At 41.2% G+C, this 20819-nt stretch overlaps 1 pseudogene; it reads right to left on the bottom strand.

The window, feature by feature from the left end:
• Positions 1-17555: 17555 nt before the first annotated feature.
• Positions 17556-20529, bottom strand: LOC102495615 (keratin, type II cytoskeletal 8 pseudogene; annotated as a pseudogene).
• Positions 20530-20819: the final 290 nt, after the last annotated feature.

Here is a 20819-nt window from a genome sequence, read left to right as displayed (position 1 = left end):
TGTACCTTGGCCCCACTCCTTTGGCATCTTACCTACCTCATATCAACTGAGCATATTAAGAGATCTCATTAAACTGTCTCCTTTGTTTTATTGTTCATCTGCTACTGCTCTGATTAGTTCTGTTTTGCAAATACCAATTTTGTGAGAACTCATCCATGAATAAGTAAGAACCTCTAGTTGCAGCCATGTCTGTCCTTTGTGAAGAGCTCAGGTCCAAGTCCCCAGCTTAAAAGCAGTCCATAAATATTGACTAGGATGGATAAACATCATGAAATAGATGGCATTTGTATTCTCATATATCTCGTATTTACAGAATAGAACCAATCTATACAAATTAGAGGAGAGCATTTTGTGGCCTTCCAAGGAAACTGCCCTGACTTTGTTGTCTAGGCCAACCCCAGGCCAAGTCAGACCAAAGAAAATGATAGCAAAGAACTGAACTTTGCCATTCTGTCAGTTTCATCCCTTTCGTTTTTATTTTTCCACATGGGCCTCACAAAACAATCTTGTCCCCTTTTTCAGAAGACAGCCCTCTGTAATTTAGATGACAATTTTTCTGTTTCCCTTTGTCTTCTTGTAGAATGGAATTACTGGATTAGCAATAGTAGATACTATTAAGCAATTTTCTGAAGGTTTTCCAAAGTTTTCCCCCAGTTCCTCTTACTGTGCCCCTTATTGGCCTGGCTACACACCTGGACATTCTCCCCTGAGCACACCTCATTCACTCATGCCCAGAAAGGAACATGCTATTCAAGATGCCAAGAGGTGATGCAGAACAGGAGGACCTTTGCCCTCCCTGTTTTGATCATTATGGCCTACATCCACACTTCAGTCTGAAGGAGCAGTGTCTACACAGGATATCTTAAGACACATTACTTAAGACATGTTACCTACTAGCTGTATGTCTTTGGAGAGAATCTTTAGCTTCTCTGAGCCATAGGTCTGCAATTTTAAAAAGGTGCCTAATTCTATTGTCATGATGGAAGCGCAAATTTAAATCCCTGGTACAATACACTAGAGCCACTAGAAAGGTTAACAGAGACAATATGAAGTGATGGAGCAACTAAAATTCACATACATTACTGGGGAGAGAAAAATGATATATCCACTTTAGAACCCTGACAATATCTACTATAGCTAACCCATTAATCACATTCTTAGGGATATACTCAAGATAAATGAGTACATAGGTTCACCAAAAGAAATATCTAAGAATCTTGAGAGAAGCACTATTCCTATTGGTAAATTGGAAATAACCGAAATAGCCACCCACAGTGGAATGAATATAGTGATATATTCACACAATGAAATACCATATACAATGAATATGAATGAACTCCAAATATAGGTCACAGTATGAATGAGCCTCACAAACAAATGCTGACCAAAAGATGCCAGACACAAAAGAGTATATAGTATATGGTTTTGCTTTCCTGCAGTCCCCAAAGGGACAAATCTGATCTCTGGTGTTAGATGTTAGAAAGTGGCTACTACAGGTAGGAATAGTGATGAAAATAGGGCCAGAAGGGGGCCCAAGGAGTGCTAGAATTGTTCCAATCTTGATTTGGGTATTGGCTATGTGAGCATGTTCAAGCTGTGAACATTTCCTAATCTCTCTGCTTACTTATGCATTTGTATATAATCAGGCTATACTTTGATAAAAAGGTTACTTTATTATACCTTTCCAATAATTTTATAAAGTGTGTACTATCCACTTTAGTGATGAGAGATGTAATACATAGAAAAATAAACCCATTTGGCTGAAGGCACAGATACTGGTTTAGAACCTAACCAACCAGAGGAAGGAATGACACTCAGGTTCTGCTGCTGACATCGTTTGTCTCTAAATCAGGTCACCACAGTGTTTGGAAACGTGATGTTTGCGCTAACTTAACCTGCCTTCCAGAACGGCTGAACTTCAGCTTGATTTCCTTGGTTGGCTATGCCTGACTGTCGATGTACTGCCCATCTAGCTGCTGATGCCCTGCCTGTTTCTGACTGCCAACAACAAATCTCCAATTTCTTGGCTGAACGACTGGGATGACTGTGTACTAGTCCCAGAATTCATCATGTGACCCTGTTCATGGATCTGGCATTGACAATTCTTGTTACTAAAACATTTTTTGTTACCATAACGGAAAACTATAGATGGGGTTAGATATAAAGAAAGTTTATTTCTCATAGTTCTGGAGGCTTGGAAGTCCAAGGACATGACTCTAGCACCCAGCAAGAGCCTTGAACTGCTATCCCATGGTGGAAGAGCAAAAGACAGGAGGCAGAAGAAAGCACATGATACAGACAGTAAGAGAGGGAAGAACCCTCATGGTGTAATCACCTCTTAAAGGTCTCAGCACTTTTATCAAGGATGGTTTGAATGTGTCACATGATTGGGGGATGAGGGGTGACACATTCAAACCATTGCACTAAGAAGGAAACCAGAAAAAAAGTAAAGTAAAGGTCCTATTCTAGAAGAAAGTCATTGAATCCTACAGGAAAGCTCTAAATTGAAATCTGAACATCTCTGTGGGATTTTCATCCTTCACAGTTAAGTCCAGAGAAAAAAAGCTGGGTGAAATCTGTACACTACCCTTTGATAAAATATTTAAAAATAAATAAATAAAATTCTCAAGTGTTTGTCTTTTTGGCTCATAGCTACGTGGTATTTCTTGCAAGGACTTCTTGCACTTTTTAAAATCTGTTAGCAATCTCCAATTCTTCAAACAGTCTTTAGAAGATGGGGATGGGAAGAACAGTGAGAAAAATTGTTTTAGGAGCAATCTCTCTGTAAGGAAAAGCCGAAACCTAAATTAGATACAGCTGAGAATATCTCAATCCTGTAAAATTAGTCTTGACACAAGATCCACAGCAGAATCTTTCTGTGTGTTAAAGGAATTACTCTGAAAAAAAAAATTATTTTCTTATTGCCCACTTATTTTTCTGAAAAGTACTCTTCTGAAACCCTGCATTTCAGAGAAGTCTTTCTGGATTATCATCCAAAATGGATTAGAACAGAAGATATTTTTCCTGGGGCCATGATAAACAAGGCTTCATGGAACTTTGGCTAACCTGAGCCAGGGCAAGGAATCAACATTCTGAGAAAACCCAGCTCAGTCAAAGAGACCTTAACGATCACAATAAGTCAAAAACATCACCCAAATTAAAATTGAACAGGATCAATCAAATATTCGGTTTTCCCTCCAGAAAGCAGTCCTGATTTCCTGGTTCACCTCTTTGGACTCAATGGTTTAATACTTACCCCCTCACCACATCCTTTTTGAAGCTCTAAATTTCAGAGTCTTGCAGACAGAAGTAATGTTTGCTGGGTCCTCATCCAAGTCAATGGAATAATCCATCCATTCTCATTCTCAAGAATCTGTTCTCATCTCTGTTTGAATTTCAGTTTTCCCGATTTGTGAAATGGCAGCCAGTAAAAATGAGTTTAAATGGAAGATAAGAGAAATGAAATTTCAGTTGAGTGGAATGTTTGCTCTTATTTCAAGGAAGGTCTGGGGTCATACTAGATGCCTTAAAACCATGGGACATCAATGAATTAAGATTCAGTGTTTAGGAATCCAGTTAAACTCCAGCATTTCCACATGGCTTAGTCCCCCAAATATTGGTTCACTTCTTTCATATGTTTGAAAAAGTTTTAATTTACAAAACCAGGCAGATCTCATCTGAGCTCGCCTCTCTGTTGCAGCTATCTATAGTTATTGTACTCCACCAACAGGCATCACTCGCAGGCACATTCTTCAGGAGAGTCATATAATCTATTGGCATAATGGTCCTTTTTCAAGAGAAGTATTTCATTTTAATAAAAGTGTGTATCACCATATTTAATCAATCAGGCTGATTGACAACAGCAATAGTTGAGTCTTGCAGCAGATGCTGCTGCTACCTCATTCTTATTCCAGTTTCATTTCTCAATCAAATCCATGTGTAAAAAACATAATATGCTGCCAACACAATGTAATAAAACCTCAACTGAAATGCACACCAGCACGACAGAAACCGATAAGGCAAAGTATGGGAAAAGTTAACTTCAGAAAAATCACTTATGACACCCCGCTATTCAAGTTTTATGGACAAGAGATGCATCATCTCACTGTAGCTAACATGAATGGGCCAAATTCATGGATTTGTCCTGAAATAGAAAATAACAACCACTAAAGCAACGTTTCCCAAAAGCTGGCAGAAGGAGGATTTTTAAACAGCCCAGAAATCATCCTTAAAATTGGCTGAGTTTGTTTGAGATGCACCATTTGTGTCATGGAGCAATAAATTTAGGACTTCAGCAACATTTTTTTATAGTGGCGCAGACTGGTTAAAGATGATGTATCACTGGTTGTCACAGATAGAACCAGCAGTTTTCAAAGTTAATGATTCATAGAGGAATAAAGGTAACCTAATTATAGCAGTACCAGGGACAGATCCAGTTACTCAAATTCTGAATTCTCAGAGATTTCAGGCTGGGGGAATCACACACCATGATTCTTGCAAAAGCCTGAGTTAGGGAGCAGAGATATGAATTCTTGCAAAAAGAATGAGTGCATAGTCCAGAAGTCTGTAAGTGTACTGGGTTAAAGAGTATCCACCCTACCACAGATTCATGTCCACCTAGAACCTTAGCGTGTGACTTTACTTGGAAATAATGGTCTTCACAGATGTAGTTAGTTAAAATAAATCATACTGGAGTAGGGTGGACCCTATATATGTCCAGTGACTCATGAACTTCTAAGAAGGCAATGTGCAGACACACACACACACAGAAAAGACAGATGTGAAGGAGGAGGAAGAATTGGAGTGGTGCTTCTTCAAGTCAAGAAAATCCAAACATTACTGGCATCCACCAACAGCTAGAAGGATTCTACTCAGTCTGAGAGGGAGTATAGTCCTGACAAATGCTTAACTTTTTTACTTACAGCCTCCAGAAATGTAAAAGAATAAATTTTATGCAAACCAGTTCATGGTCATTTGTTACAACAACCTAGGAAACTAACCAAGTGTGTAAAGGCTAAGACAATACCCCAGTGTAAGATAGAAGGGTAAGAGTTGAGAATAAAAAATGTAGGAAGCAGAATTCCAGGGATGGCTTGCTGTTTCCACACTCAAAAACATTTCATGGCCCCACATTGCCTATGGATAAATGCCTAATCTGTCAATGAAAAATCCAAACCTTCCATATTAAAGGCTCTCAAACTTCATGTCTTGACATGACAAATAGATCATAACTATGTACGAATGTCAGCATTTGAATACTTCTCACGGCTCAGGTAAACAAACCTTTTACAGAAGAACAAAGCCTAATAACAGAGACCTTTTGCTAAGTTAAGGAATCAATAGGTAAGTGCCTGGAAGACAATGGAGCCATAGTCTAGCAGGGAAACCTATAAACCTACGACTGATCTGTCGTCCCTTCATTTACTATCTGAACAAACAGAAAGTCGTAGGTATGTTTTAATATTTATATAGATGTATGTTCTCCTACATTAAAAAGAATTTAAGTGTGCAACAAACTTTCTTTTTCCCTTTTTATTGTGCCTTGAAGCATTTTATTCTGTCCCTAAGTAGATTCATATATGAGCTGCTCTGTGCATGTTTCAGACAGGCCCTTACTATAAACAGCAAACTTTTGGTGCATACCTAACCAGGCACTAAATGGGACAGTGCTAATTGGCTTTGATCTCTTTCTATGCCAACATTATCTTTGGAATTCAGAATAAGCATCTAGCCATCTGAAAAATGCCTTGACTCTCTTCTGGAGTCAATGATAAGCACAGGGATCAGTATATGATGAGCCTCAGATTCACAAACCAGGAAGGCAATCTTAAATATATTTTGGTTGTCTTAGGCCCAAAGATCAAGGTGCTAGATACCTGTATGATAATGTTAAGTGGTAGCCAGGCCCTTCTGCTCCTTTTTTCCTTCTCAGACTTTTCATCCTGGGTATTGGTTACCCCTGGACCTAGGCATGACTTTTACATAACTGGGACCTTTGGTTAGCATTATCAGATATTCCTGGAATTATTTTCCTGGACCCTTGTCTCTCTCTTTTATCAGATATATCCCTTTAAGTGTCATTCTGTGCCCCACCTCTCAGGAATTAGACTGTTTAACCATAGTCTTTGATTGTCAATGCATAGCTGGTAGGACAAGACTCTGCCTCCACATCCCACCTGCCTAAAGTGTTGGCAATCCCAAAGGGATCTCCAAACTTCCAGAAAGAAGTAAAATCCAAAAGATTTTGTTCTACTGGGGCTCCAATGGGAAAGAAGAAGGTCTAATTCAACAACCAGAGATACAAGCTAGAATGAGAGGCTTAAACAGATATCTCAAGTTTGGATAGAACCAAGGAACATAAGCACAAAGCCAGGACATCTGAAAGCCAAGGGCTTCCTGAATAAATACAGCCTTGTGGTGTCCCACCTCTCCTCATCGTGCAAGAAGCCAGTATACAAGTAGTGTAGGGACTCCCAGATAGTTTGGAATCGTCACTCAAGGCATGCATAAGAGGTGCACCCTGCCACACAGACAGACAGACAGAGTCTGTAGAGACCATTCTCAGTATAAAAATATTTTTTAAAAGATTTTTACTAAGGGTATGTGCACTCACTGGAGAGACAGAAGAAGACAGAGAGGCAGAAAGCAAGAAATCATGCCCCAGGGTGGATGACCATGCTGCAATCCTTTCTCCTTTCTCCTCTCAGGATTTTGGCCAGTCACACACAAGTGCCCAGCCTGAGTCTCAAGTCGCCAGGTCCAGGATTTGAACCATGGTCGCCCACATGTCAGTCAAACGCCTTGACCATCACATCACCTGTTGGTCCCAGTCTAGAAAGACTTTGTCAAACAAGGAGAAGGGAGTGAATGTTATGGAGAGACAGTTGGGATGGGAGCCAGGAACCAAATCACCTAGTCTATCACCAGTCAAATGGCTCAAACTTGCTGGGTCTAAATTTCCTCATATATAAAAGAGAAGTAATAATTTCCCAGGAAAGACCATGAGGTAGAAAACTCATCTTCAGAATTTGATAGACCTGATACTTCATGTTAGATTGGCCATTTCCTGGCTTAGTATCTTAGACATTTTATTTCATTCCAAGCTGTAATTTCAATCTGTACAAATGGAAGTCATAACCAAACACAAAGAAATAGTATGCATAAAATTGGTGATTTAAAAATTTGTTATTGTCTTTTTTCTTCCTTTATTCATTTTTTATTTTCTTCTTTCCTCTTCTCTTTTCTTTTACTTTTTCTTTAACTTCATCCCGTGGCTGCTCAGTCTCCATACACTGAGTGTCTAGACAGGTCTAAGTGAACAGTATCCAAACATCTGAATACTATGAGGGTCAGAATATTCCTCAAGTCCTACTGAATCTGATGCACAAGGAATTAAAAGTGGAAGGGAAGAGAGATTGCAGATCACTTCCTCCTGCACATCTCTGAACACTCAGATTGGACTTCAAGAATTAGGAAGAAATGCACAACCCATCAAATGACCAGAAATCACCACAAGGTCAAAAGAAACATAGAAAGCAAGAAAATACCTCTCCTCCAAGGGGAAAGAATAACTCCTGTTCATCCTCAGACAGTACAATGGAACTCACAGAAATCTCAGATAAAGAATTTAGAATATTCGTAGTGACAAAGCTAACAGAGATGCAAGAGAAAACAAAACAAAGCAAAAAAATGAACTCCAAAAGATGCAGGAGAAAAAGCCAACAATTCCCAGGAGGTGGAGAAGTTCTTGCATGATCTGAAAGGAAATACACACCATAAAAAAAAGAATCCAGTGGAGCTGTTAGAGATGAAGGCTGTAATAAAGGATATCAAAACCTCCCTGGAAAATATTAAAAGCAGACTAGATCATACAGAAGATTGAATCTCAGATGTAGAAGACAGAATCACTGGCCTAGAAAAATCCACCATGAAGACTGAGAAAATAGCCCAAAAAATTAAAATAATATACGAAAAATACTAGATACTATTAAATGTCCAAACAATCGGTATCCCAGATGGTGAGGAGACTAATAAGGGCATTGACAATCTATTTCATGAAATCCCAGAAGAAAACTTTTCAAACATAGAGAGGCATTCAAAGATCCATTCCCAAGAAATACAAAGGACCCTAAATAGAATCAACCCAAGAATATCTTCTCCAAGACACATTATGGCCAGATTGACCAAAACCACAAACAAAGACAAGATACTAAAATTGGCAAGAGAGAAACATCAAGTTACCTACAAAGGATATCCTATCAGGTTAACAGAGGACCTCTCATCAGAGACAATCTAAGCAAGGAAAGAATGGGAAAATATATTCAAAGCATTAAGGGAAAAGCAATTTCAACAAAGAATACTGTACCTGGCAAGATTATCCTTTATATGGAAAGAAAAGACAAAAATAAAGAACATTCTTAGATAAACAAAACCTGAAAGAATTTACCAACACCAGACCAGCTTTCCAAGAACTTCTGAAGGGAGTGCTGTACCAGGAAAACTAAACACAGACACACAGAAGTAACAGTTAAAAACCAACTAAGAAAATGACCAACTTAATGGTAGGGACAAGTCTGAAGTTGAATGTTATATTCCAGAATTTAAATGTTAAGATTGGACCACAACAGAAGATAGATTAAGTACATGAGACTGAACTGGTGAAATAGAATCGTATGACTTTTGACTAAAACATTACCGATTTTCTTCTATGCTTCATTTTCCAGATTTAATGATTTTTGTCTTGACTTAAGCTGTTGATAGGTTCATGCACCAACTATTTGAACAGAATCCTAACCTATTCCCTAGCTTTAAGTTTTAAGCAAAGCTCTCTTAGTATTTTTTAAAATTTTGATTTATTAAAGCTAAAACTTCTTTTCTCTTTCTTTTTTCTTTTATTTTTTTTTGAGAGTATTTTGATTTATTAAAGCTAAAACTTCTTTTTCTTTTTTCTTTTATTTTTTTTTTGAGAGGTTTTTTCTATTGGGCACATGCGCTCACCAGACAGAAAGAGACAGAGAGACAGAAAGCCAGAAATCACCCCCCCTACCCCAGGAGGAATGGCCACACTGCTTCTCCTCTGTTCTCCTCTCAGGATCTTGGGCATGCACGCACATGCGCCCGGCATGAGTTTTTAAGCCACCGGATCGGGGACGCGACCCACGGTTGACTACATAGAAACACAGCCCACTACGCTAACTGCTGGTCCCAAAACTGCTTTTCTTAAAATTAAAAAAATAAATTAAAAAATACCTGTTTAATGACCACAGTAAGCTATATAGCATCAGCTAGGTGCCACTTTATAGTATATTCATTCTACTCAGAGTGTCACACCTAAAGTCGGACATGTGCTCACAGATATATATATCAGCTGAACTTGCTATTAAAAGTAGTTAGATTAATTATGATCCTTTTCTCCAGTGAGTGAATGTATCCTACAGAAAAATTTGAAAAACATATATGATAAGAAGTGGAGGTGGAGAAGTCAGTTGTCAAATAAATGTGCCACAAAATATATAGATAGTATACGTCTCTATTCACTGTTAGGACTCAAGACATTCATCAGCCTAGTAACAGCTCTGAGAAATTACCTTTGTTTAAAAACAGACGTTTTAGGAACTCTTTGGCTAAGATTTTTTTGTTTAAATGGGAAAGTACCTATTTATACAATTCCTTTCATAAAAGACTTTTTTTTTCTTTCATAAGCTAATCATTTCCTTTATTTGGTGTGGGGTGTCCCCAAAATGATAAGAAATGTTAACCTACCCAGCATAGATGCTGAACTGTAGTTGAGAGTCCTTCTACTAAGTTACTCAGTAGAATCCCTTGGTGCCCCTATGCTGCTATGCCATGAAATGTGCCACTCAGATCTCCTACTTTGGAGAGCATAATTGACTGTTAGCACCAGCTGCTCTTCTAGCCCACTCTTGAGTTCATGCCGTCCTTCCCTGCTGCTCCCAGCCGAAGATGGAGTGTGGCAATAAGCTATCACTGAGGGCCATTCCTGCAGACAACTTTGGCTTGAGTATTGCTCATTTGCCTGGCTGAGTCTACCATGATTTGGAGGCCATTCTGTCCTGAGCCACTTAATAGCCCAGTTTCCTTTTGTTGTCTTCATCGGCCCTAGCTTTCTGCTGTTTTACCATGTTATAGATTCTCTTATGAGATGCCTCTAAGAGTCCCCTGCCCTTCAACACTTAATCCTGCAGTGTACAGCTTTGTAGGTTCCAAGTTCTAAACACATCATCCCTGAATGCCTTTCTTCTCCTCTTCCCATCAAACCCCATCCATGCTGCCTCAAGTCTGCCCAGTGGTCCACCACATCAAGAAGCACTTGCTGATAAACTTCATCTCACCATAGACATCTCATGTCATTTTGACTCTTACAATCCTTTTTGTCCATGCACTGATATGTGCTTTTTGTGGCCTTTTACAGAGTTCAAATTGATTCACTTTTGGTAAAATTTAGGTAGAGCTTGGACATTATATGAAACAACACTGAATACTACAGTGACAAAATAGTTCTTTTTTCAATTGTGATAGTATCAAAGGACAAAATCTTAGTTTGGTGTTAGGTTAGTGGTTAGAACATCATGCCAACTGTTTTTGATTTTCCTTTACAATAAAAACATGCTGGCCTCAGATTCAGAGGTCAACAACATTGATCAGAATCTAATTATTTTTAATGTATTTATTTTGGCATTACCTCTTTATGGCAAGGGACATTGGTTTTCCTTTATAGTAATGATTTAGAATTTCCTTTTAAATCAAGTTTATTTAAGGGAAGAAAGTGAATCACTTTAAGAAAATATTAATATTAGCACCAGTGGCATTAAACTGTAGCAAAAATTTCTGAATGGAGCAAATAATAGCTGAATTGGGAGAAATAATGTCTTTATCCTCCTACATTTTCACAGTTCTGTGCCTCGCTGCCTCTGTCTGGGTGCCACTAAGAGTCCTTTCATTGAAGAAGACTGTTTGAGTTGAATTTTTTTGTGTGTGTGTAATTTATAACAAAGAATTCTAACTGAGGTTCAAGAGTATCATTTTGAGAGTTTCTGCTCTCAGGGAATAAGCAAAATAAGTAGGAAGTTCTGAGCAGAAATTCAGCTATTATTTACTGTTGTAATCCCAATGCCCAGCATGATGGACTAGGCCCAGGCTAGATGCTCAGTAAATATTAATAAAAAGTAAATATAAAATGTAACAAATAATAGTTGATCCAATAAAAGAACTGCCTCATGGCAATATATGATTATTATGGTTCAGACAATGGTTTGTCCCTCAAAGGTTCATGGTTTGAAATTTGATCCTCAGTGTGATGGTGTTGGGAGGTGGTGATGCCTAGTGAATGGTGATTGGCTCATGGAGGCACTGACCTCAATAAATGGATTAATGCTGTCTTGTGAGAGACAAAGTGAGTTCTAGCTTTTATGAGAAAGGATCAGCTCTCACGAGAGTACTTTGTAATAAAAGAGAGAGCTTCGAGAAGCTTTCTACATGTGCCTATCATCCTCTCCGTTTTTATCAGCCACACTGTACTCAGCCTGTTGTCATCCTCATGTCTTTGGACTTTCCAGCCACCAGAATTGTGAGGCAAATAAACCTTTATTCTTTGTAAGGAACCCTGGCTGAGGTATTTCTCTTAGCAATAATACAATAGTAGAGTACAAAATGATTAATTGGCAAATAAATCGGAGAGATCATATGTGCTGTGATTTGAAGGAGTGGAAGATGAGTTTGAACTAATGAAGTAAAGGCAGAGAGGGAGAAGGGAAGGAAGGAGGAAAGCAATATTTTGTGTGACTACACACCAGGCACCATGACAAGTGCTTTCCATCTTTCATCAGAGTGAGTAATTGTAAGAAGCCAATGGACTAAGTACACTGTCCCCTTGCTAAAGGCAATGCAACAGAAGCTCAGAGAGTTCAAGTCATTTGATTAAAGTCACTCAGAAACTAGCCAGACCAGACACATACCCAGGTAGACTGATGAACAAGCTCACTGAGTCCTGCAGAAGGAATTGAGATCAATGGTGAAACAGAATAAAAGCATATATGTGAATGTGGTTTACAAACTTGTAAGGCCTACAAGGAGCATTCCAGAGGAATATATGAACAAAGGCAGAATTGTGTAAACAAAGACCGTAGGCATGATTCCACTCATAACAACACTTCACAAACTTCAAATGAAGACAGTAGCTCCTTGAATCTGGAATTTCATTTGCCAGAGATTGATAGCCACAGAATTCATAATTTCTCCTGAAAGGAAAGTGAGATAACATGATGCATGGATGATGGACAAGAGAAGTATTTGAGTTGTTTTCTTCTTCTTTAACATCAATAATTAACACCTAGTATACGATAGTCTTCTCAGTACAAATAGTAAGGGAAGGAAGGAGGGCAGAGGGCGGACATAAGAAAAGTTCTGAGTTATATAGAGGAAAGAGGTATTATGTTGATATAAAAAGAGGGACTTTTGGGGCCAACAAGTGGCATGATAGTTAAAACACTGGACTCTCACATGGCTGAATATGGTTCAAGCCTTGGACCTGGCAGCTTGAAAATTATGCTGGGTGCATATGGAGAAGAGAATGGTGTAGAGGGAATTGTGGCTTGGCCATCCTCCTGGGGGTGATTTCTCATTTCCCCTTTCACTGTCTCTCTCCAGCGAGCATATGTACCCTATAGCAAAAAAATAAAAATAAATAAATTAATAATTTTAAAAAGAGGCTCGTGTTTGCACACAGTTCCTTTTTTTAATCACCATCTATCATCTAGGACAACCTCTAAATCACAAAGCTTATCTGAAAATCAGACTGTATACAATCAAGATCTCATGGTTATAGTCCACCAACCCTAAGGCCCTGTGGGTTGCCCAGACCACTTACTTATATTCTAAGCAGTCTGTGAATTCCCACTCTCCTTATTCTCCCAAGTGATAAGACACCTGGTATCAGGTATCAGGCAGTTTTTGTTGCATAACAAAGGACTATTAATCAAACAAAGTGGAAGCTAAAACAATAAAGACCAAGTTCTCTTATGTCTGCAGGGCCCTGTGCTGATCTACACTGGGTGTGAAGGGACAGCATTGTTATTTCAGCTGGGAGTGCTGAGGCATCTGGAGTTTGGCTAAGCGCTTGTCTGGTCCAGGCTAGTCTTGGCTGAACTGGCTCTACTCTGCTCCATGTGTCTCTCATCCTCCTCCGGCGTCTGTGGGCCAGCTCAGGCATGCCATTCTCATAACAACACAAACATGGAGGCACTGACCTCAATAAATGGATTAATGCTGTCTTGTGAGAGACAAAGTGAGTTCTAGCTTTTATGAGAAAGGATCAGCTCTCACGAGAGTACTTTGTAATAAAAGAGAGAGCTTCGAGAAGCTTTCTACATGTGCCTATCATCCTCTCCGTTTTTATCAGCCACACTGTACTCAGCCTGTTGTCATCCTCATGTCTTTGGACTTTCCAGCCACCAGAATTGTGAGGCAAATAAACCTTTATTCTTTGTAAGGAACCCTGGCTGAGGTATTTCTCTTAGCAATAATACAATAGTAGAGTACAAAATGATTAATTGGCAAATAAATCGGAGAGATCATATGTGCTGTGATTTGAAGGAGTGGAAGATGAGTTTGAACTAATGAAGTAAAGGCAGAGAGGGAGAAGGGAAGGAAGGAGGAAAGCAATATTTTGTGTGACTACACACCAGGCACCATGACAAGTGCTTTCCATCTTTCATCAGAGTGAGTAATTGTAAGAAGCCAATGGACTAAGTACACTGTCCCCTTGCTAAAGGCAATGCAACAGAAGCTCAGAGAGTTCAAGTCATTTGATTAAAGTCACTCAGAAACTAGCCAGACCAGACACATACCCAGGTAGACTGATGAACAAGCTCACTGAGTCCTGCAGAAGGAATTGAGATCAATGGTGAAACAGAATAAAAGCATATATGTGAATGTGGTTTACAAACTTGTAAGGCCTACAAGGAGCATTCCAGAGGAATATATGAACAAAGGCAGAATTGTGTAAACAAAGACCGTAGGCATGATTCCACTCATAACAACACTTCACAAACTTCAAATGAAGACAGTAGCTCCTTGAATCTGGAATTTCATTTGCCAGAGATTGATAGCCACAGAATTCATAATTTCTCCTGAAAGGAAAGTGAGATAACATGATGCATGGATGATGGACAAGAGAAGTATTTGAGTTGTTTTCTTCTTCTTTAACATCAATAATTAACACCTAGTATACGATAGTCTTCTCAGTACAAATAGTAAGGGAAGGAAGGAGGGCAGAGGGCGGACATAAGAAAAGTTCTGAGTTATATAGAGGAAAGAGGTATTATGTTGATATAAAAAGAGGGACTTTTGGGGCCAACAAGTGGCATGATAGTTAAAACACTGGACTCTCACATGGCTGAATATGGTTCAAGCCTTGGACCTGGCAGCTTGAAAATTATGCTGGGTACATACGGAGAAGAGAATGATGTAGAGGGAATTGTGGCTTGGCCATCCTCCTGGGGGTGATTTCTCATTTCCCCTTTCACTGTCTCTCTCCAGCAAGCATATGTACCCTATAGCAAAAAACTAAAAATAAATTAATTAATAATTTTAAAAAGAGGTTCATGTTTGCACACAGTTCCTTTTTTTTAATCACCGTCTATCATCTAGGACAACCTCTAAATCACAAAGCTTATCTGAAAATCAGACTGTATACAATCAAGATCTCATGGTTATAGTCCACCAACCCTAAGGCCCTGTGGGTTGCCCAGACCACTTACTTATATTCTAAGCAGTCTGTGAATTCCCACTCTCCTTATTCTCCCAAGTGATAAGACACCTGGTATCAGGTATCAGGCAGTTTTTGTTGCATAACAAAGGACTATTAATCAAACAAAGTGGAAGCTAAAACAATAAAGACCAAGTTCTCTTATGTCTGCAGGGCCCTGTGCTGATCTACACTGGGTGTGAAGGGACAGCATTGTTATTTCAGCTGGGAGTGCTGAGGCATCTGGAGTTTGGCTAAGCGCTTGTCTGGTCCAGGCTAGTCTTGGCTGAACTGGCTCTACTCTGCTCCATGTGTCTCTCATCCTCCTCCGGCGTCTGTGGGCCAGCTCAGGCATGCCATTCTCATAACAACACAAACAGTATGAGAAGAGAAAAATAGGAAAAGAGAAACACATTTGGGATACTTGAAGCTAGATTCAGAGCTAGCACACCAGCCTTCTGCTTTATTGTATTGGTCAAAAGAAGCCACAATGTTGAACCCAAAGTCAGAATCCATTGCACAGATGCATGGCAATGGGCATGAATGTTCGGGAGGTTGAAGAGTGGGGACCACGAGGGCCATCTCCACTGGCCCTTAGACCTATCCCACAAAAGACTTGGCTTACTGGTTGGCTGGAAAGAGGTTCTTTGAAAGCAATGACCATATCCATTTATCTCATTTTATCTTTACTATCGCTCTGCAAAACAATAGCATGACCTCTGTTTTACGGAAGAGTATATCAAGGCTCAAGAAGATTAATGAGTAAATTCTTCAAATTGCTTAAAATCATCTGTCTTATGTTATATAGCCCTTAAAACTGAATCTGTAGCACTGGTATTAATTGCTGGAGCTCCCTAACCATCCCAGGAAAGACCAGTGTCTATTAATGGTCCCAGTCCTGGGAAAGCATGTCTTTGTGATGGTAGGGTGAGCAGCTCTAGTCTGCTGTCACTGAAGCTTGTATCTGATGGACAGTCAGACCTTATGGAGGAGAAAACAACATTTTAAATATAAGGCACCGCTCTTGTCTATAATATCAATAGATAATATGGCTTGGAGATACACATCGTTCTTTTATTTTAGATTTTTGCCTCAGTGCATGTGCACTCCCTGGAGAGAGACAGAGAGTAAAATGAGAAATCACCTTCCCCCTCCCCCTGGGGGGAAATGGCTATGCCACAATCCCTTCTCCTCCATCCTATTCTCAGGATTTGGGGCATGTACACACATGCACTCGACATGATTTTCAGGCCACTAAACCCAGGACTCAAACCATGGTCAGTCATGTCAGAACACAGTGCCTTAACCACCACGCCACCTGCTGGCCCCTAGAAATACATAATCTTCACAATAGATCAGAAAGGAATTGGCAGCCTTGAGAAAAGGCAACACTGTTTTCTTTCCTTCTGTTTTTTCTCCTTTGAAAATCTGAGGTGAAGAAGTTGTGTTGACAGTCACTCTTGGCTCCTCACAGTGAAGCTGCCTCCACTTGGTGTTCTTTCTATAGAGGTGGGTCATGCTAACCAGGTGGGTTCTGAAGGTGGAGGCTGGGGCTGTGCCTAGTTCTCCTGCAGAGGTGCTGGGTGGTCCCCTGGAAAAGCTTTGGAAACTATGGGAAAGATTGAGGACAATGTCAGGAATATCATGGTGGAACCTGGAAGGATGGAGTTGTCCAGGATATTGCTCCACACACAGTGTACCTCTGCCTATTGTTTGTAAAGAGATTTTTGCCATAGGGCATTCATCTCGAGAGAGAGAGAAAAATAGAGAGAGTGAAAGGGAAAGTGAGAAATCATCCCCCAAGAGGGGATGGCCACACTGCAACCCCTTTTTCTCCATTGTTCTCCTGGGATTTTGGGCATGCACACATACATGCCCAGTGTGATTTTTAAGCCACCAGGTCCGGGACTCAAACCATGGTTGGTCATGTGGAAGTCCAGCAACGTAACCACTACACCACCTGTTGGTCCCTGCCTATGATTTGAAAAAGCTCTTGCTTGGCCAAACTTCAGTCAAGATTCCGAATCTTCTGCTAGGCCCACCTGTGCATTTCCTGGTAAAATTTAGTTCTTGGGGTCTTGACAGTGACACAGAGGTAAAACACAATGCAATTTAAGGCTGACATATACGAACAAGCTCCAGGCTCATATTCAAAGACCTCCCTGTGGGACCAGCAGTTAGCTTAATGGCTATGTCACTGTATTCCTATGTAGTCGACTGCGGTTCGAGTCCCAGACCCAGTGGCTGAAAGTCACACCAGGCGTGTGTGCGTGCATGCCCGAGATCTCAAGAGGAGAGAGAAGGGAGGAGAAGGGATTGTGTCGTGGCCATCCCTCCAGGGGGTGATTTCTCACTTTCTGTCTCTCTGTCTCCCCTGTCTTTCTGGTGTGCGCACATGCCCTATAGCAAAAATAAACCTCTAAAAACAAAACAAAACAAAACAAAAAACCTCCCTGCATACACCACGTAACCATATGCCCACTCTCTGGGATTGGCTGAATTTGAGGAGAGCTCACAGTATCAAGAGCCTCTGTCTCTTTTTCTCCCTCTTTGTATCTATCTCACTTATGAAAAAAATTAACTTCTTTTTTGGAGGGGGCAGGGCCAGCTGAGGCTTTATTAGAAAATACAATTAAATTGGTTTCAGTTGGGGACATGGGCAAGAGGGGGGCACCCAGAGAGTAGAGCCCTTCCCAGGGTGGGCTGCTGAGCTTCAGGTGAGTTTTCTGTTCTCTATGCTCCCCTGAAGGATTGCTTCCCCGACCTGATGTAGCCACCAGAGGAGGATAGGTGAGGAGGGGCTGCAGTGGCTGTTCACTTGGGCAGGACGTCAGAGGACTCAGATCCCAACTTCCCATCACTCGTCTCAATCTTCTTCACGACCACAGCCTTGGTGGACTGGTGTGGCTGAAGGGACTGGAGCCTCTACCAGAGCCAAAGCTGGACTGGAAGGAGCTCAGGCCATAGCTGAGGCCAGGGCTTGTGAGGCCCGTAGGCTTCTATGGATACTCAGGTTTTGCATCCCAGACTCCAGCTGATTCTCCCCGCCCTCCAGCAGCTTGCAGTAGGTGGCGATCTCAATGTCCAGGCCAGCTTGAAGTTCATTAACTCCTGATAGTCACACAGAGGCCACACCTTGTCCTGCTTGGCCTGCTGCAGGGCTGCCTCCAACTGAGCCAGCTTGGCATTGGCATCCTTAATGGTCAGCTCTCCACGCTGCTCAGCATCAGCAATGGCTGTCTCAAAGGCCAGAGAGCTTCCCTGGAAGCCTCCTGGCCCTGAGGCCCTCGATCTCAGGCTGGAGCCGACTAATGTTCTGGTTCATCTCAGAGATCTCAGTCTTCATGTGCTGCAAGTTATCCAGGTGCTTCCTGGCCAGCGTCTGCAGTTCCTCATACTTGATTTGGCACATGCTTTCAACCTCAGCCCGGCTGTGGGTGGCGATTTCCTTGTACTGGGCATGGACCTCAGTGATGATGCCATCCATGTCCAGGGAATGGCTGTTCTCCATGGATAGGACCACGGACATGTCTGAGATCTGGGACTCTGGCTCACAGATCTCCTCTTCATACAGCAGCCTGAGTAAGATCTCATCGGCTAGCCCTTCCACGCGAGACTTCAGCTCTACCTTGTTCAAGTAAGCTTCATCCACATCCTTCTTGATGACGATGAATTCATACTCCATCTCTGTATGCTTCCTGGTCTCATCCTTGTACTTATTCTCAAAGTCTTCCACCAGCCCCTGCCAAGCTCCGCCTCCAGCATCAGCTTCTCCTGGCCAGGATGTCTAGCTGTCTGCATAGGTTGTTGATACATCTCTTGAACATGTCCCTGTTGGTCCGGGCTGTCTTCTGCTGCTGGAGGAGGCTCCACTGGATCTCCAGCATCTTGTTCTGCTGCTCTAGGAACCACACCTTGTTGATGAAGGAGCCAAACTTGTTGTTGAGAGTCTTGATCAGCTCCTCCTGGATGTGCATGGCCTGGATGTTGGGGTCCACCTTCAGCTTAAGGGGGGTCAGCAGGCCCTGGTTTACCACGATGGCTGTGATGCCCCCTGCACCACCAGCACCACCATAGCCCAGACCCAGACCTATGCCCGCACTTAGGCTACCCTGGAAGTTGCTGCTGCTGCCCACCGGAGAGAAGCTGGAGGAGCTGATACCAGAGCCAGGTGTGCTCCTGTATGAGTGGCTGCTGAAGTCTGACACATGGTGGAGCTGGAGTGGAGGCAGGCAGACCCAAGCAGGTGGAGATTCAAGAAGGAGCCGAGAAGTCACTTGTTGGTTAAAAATTAACTTTTTTTAAGATCCAGTGTTTGCAAAGAACCCTAAGTCAACTTAGTAAGAACTCCCCACCTTCTATGTGATTGTCTTCAATATCTAAACAGAAATGGAGGATTGTCTGTTGATAACATATATATCTTCAACTGGACTGGTGTGAAATGTATTCATGTTGGGAAAATTCATTTTATAAGCTGTAGTGATGCAGAGTGATTGAATATGTAAAATAAATCAAAATTTAAAAATATATTTAATCAGGTTTCTCACTGTCCACCATCCCCCGGTGCTGTCTGATCACCCTGGTCTGTCCTCACTGAAAATCCTATTAGGTTGGCTTGGCAGACTTTTCCTTACCTCTGATATTTCCTCTTAGTGATTTTCCATCTTCTGACTCCTAGTCTGCTCATTGGCTATAAATGCCCACTTGCCCTGCTAAACTGTTGAACCCAGTCTTTCTTCCCCACTTCAAGACTTCATCTCAGTGGTCTCTATACCTATTGTGATGATCTGGAATAAAGTCTGCCTTATCATGCTTTAATAAGTTTCACTGCATGTTTTTTTTTTTCTTTAACAGATTCACATCACGTGTGCTTTATGTGCACTTCAAATGCTAATTTGGCTCCAGCACCTTCACCTGCCAACACCATGCTAAGCTTGGGAAATACTGGCATGAATCAAATAGTCCTTGCTTTACAGATCTTACAGTGGAACAGAAACATCAGGTAAAGAGAGTAAGAGAGATAGATACCACTGAGTGGCACAGACCGAATAGAACAGGCAATATGTAAGGGTCAGCAAGGCTCCCCTGAACAATGACTTTGAAGCTAGGAACTGAAGTACAAATGGAAATTTGCCACACAGAATCTAGACAAGAGACTTTCAAAGGAAGGGAAGATGCTGATCCAATCTGGGCTACTAATACCACCAAATTCTAAAAGCTTAAGTATTGATGTCAGAGCAGGTGACTTGAATTCCATTTCTTTCTTTCTTTCTTTCTTTCTTTCTTTTTTTTTTAGATTTTTTTTTTCCCCATAGGTCACATGTTATTGACAGAGAGAGAGAGATAGAAGGTAAGTGAGAAATCACCCTTCAAGGGGGATGGCCATGTTGCAATGCCATCTCCTCCGTTCTTCTTTCAGGATTTTGGGAACACACACATGCACCATAGTGACTTTCAAGCTTCCAGTTCTAGGCACAAACATAGCAGTTAGCCATTTGGGACCCAGCCACCTTAACCTCCACACCATGTGCTGGCCCTGATTCTCTTTCTGTTCATCCTTTCAACAAATCAGACTAATCCAGTCCTCTCTGTGTCTTAGTTTCTTCATCTGTAAAATGAGAATAATCATAGGTATCTGATGACAGCAGTGGACTGAGGACTAAATGAGATACAGTATGTGAAAGCATTTTAGAGGCCACAATGTGATATCTATGCAAATGTTCATTGGTCTTATCGTTATCATTAGCACTAATGTTATTAATCATTGATTCAATGCTTGGAGGATGAAGATTCAGGGATAAATAAAACAGACTACCTTGTGCTCAAGGTGAGCACTGTCTAATAATAAGTCCCACTTGTGTAAGGCTTATGTGCCATACCACGTGCCCACTACTGGCTCGCTTCATCCTCACAACCACCTGAGAAGTAGGTGCCAAGAGGTACCCTCATTCTGAGGATTCTGAAGCACAGAGAGTTAAATAACATGTGCAAGGTCCCACAACTGGTGGGTGACTATGCCCAGATGTGAACCCAGGCAAGGCAGTTCCAGAACACC

The sequence above is a fragment of the Tupaia chinensis genome, unplaced genomic scaffold (assembly GCF_000334495.1).
Source record: "Tupaia chinensis unplaced genomic scaffold, TupChi_1.0 Scaffold147282_1, whole genome shotgun sequence".
Lineage (NCBI taxonomy): Eukaryota > Metazoa > Chordata > Mammalia > Scandentia > Tupaiidae > Tupaia > Tupaia belangeri.
This window is presented reverse-complemented; position numbering and strand designations above follow the sequence as displayed.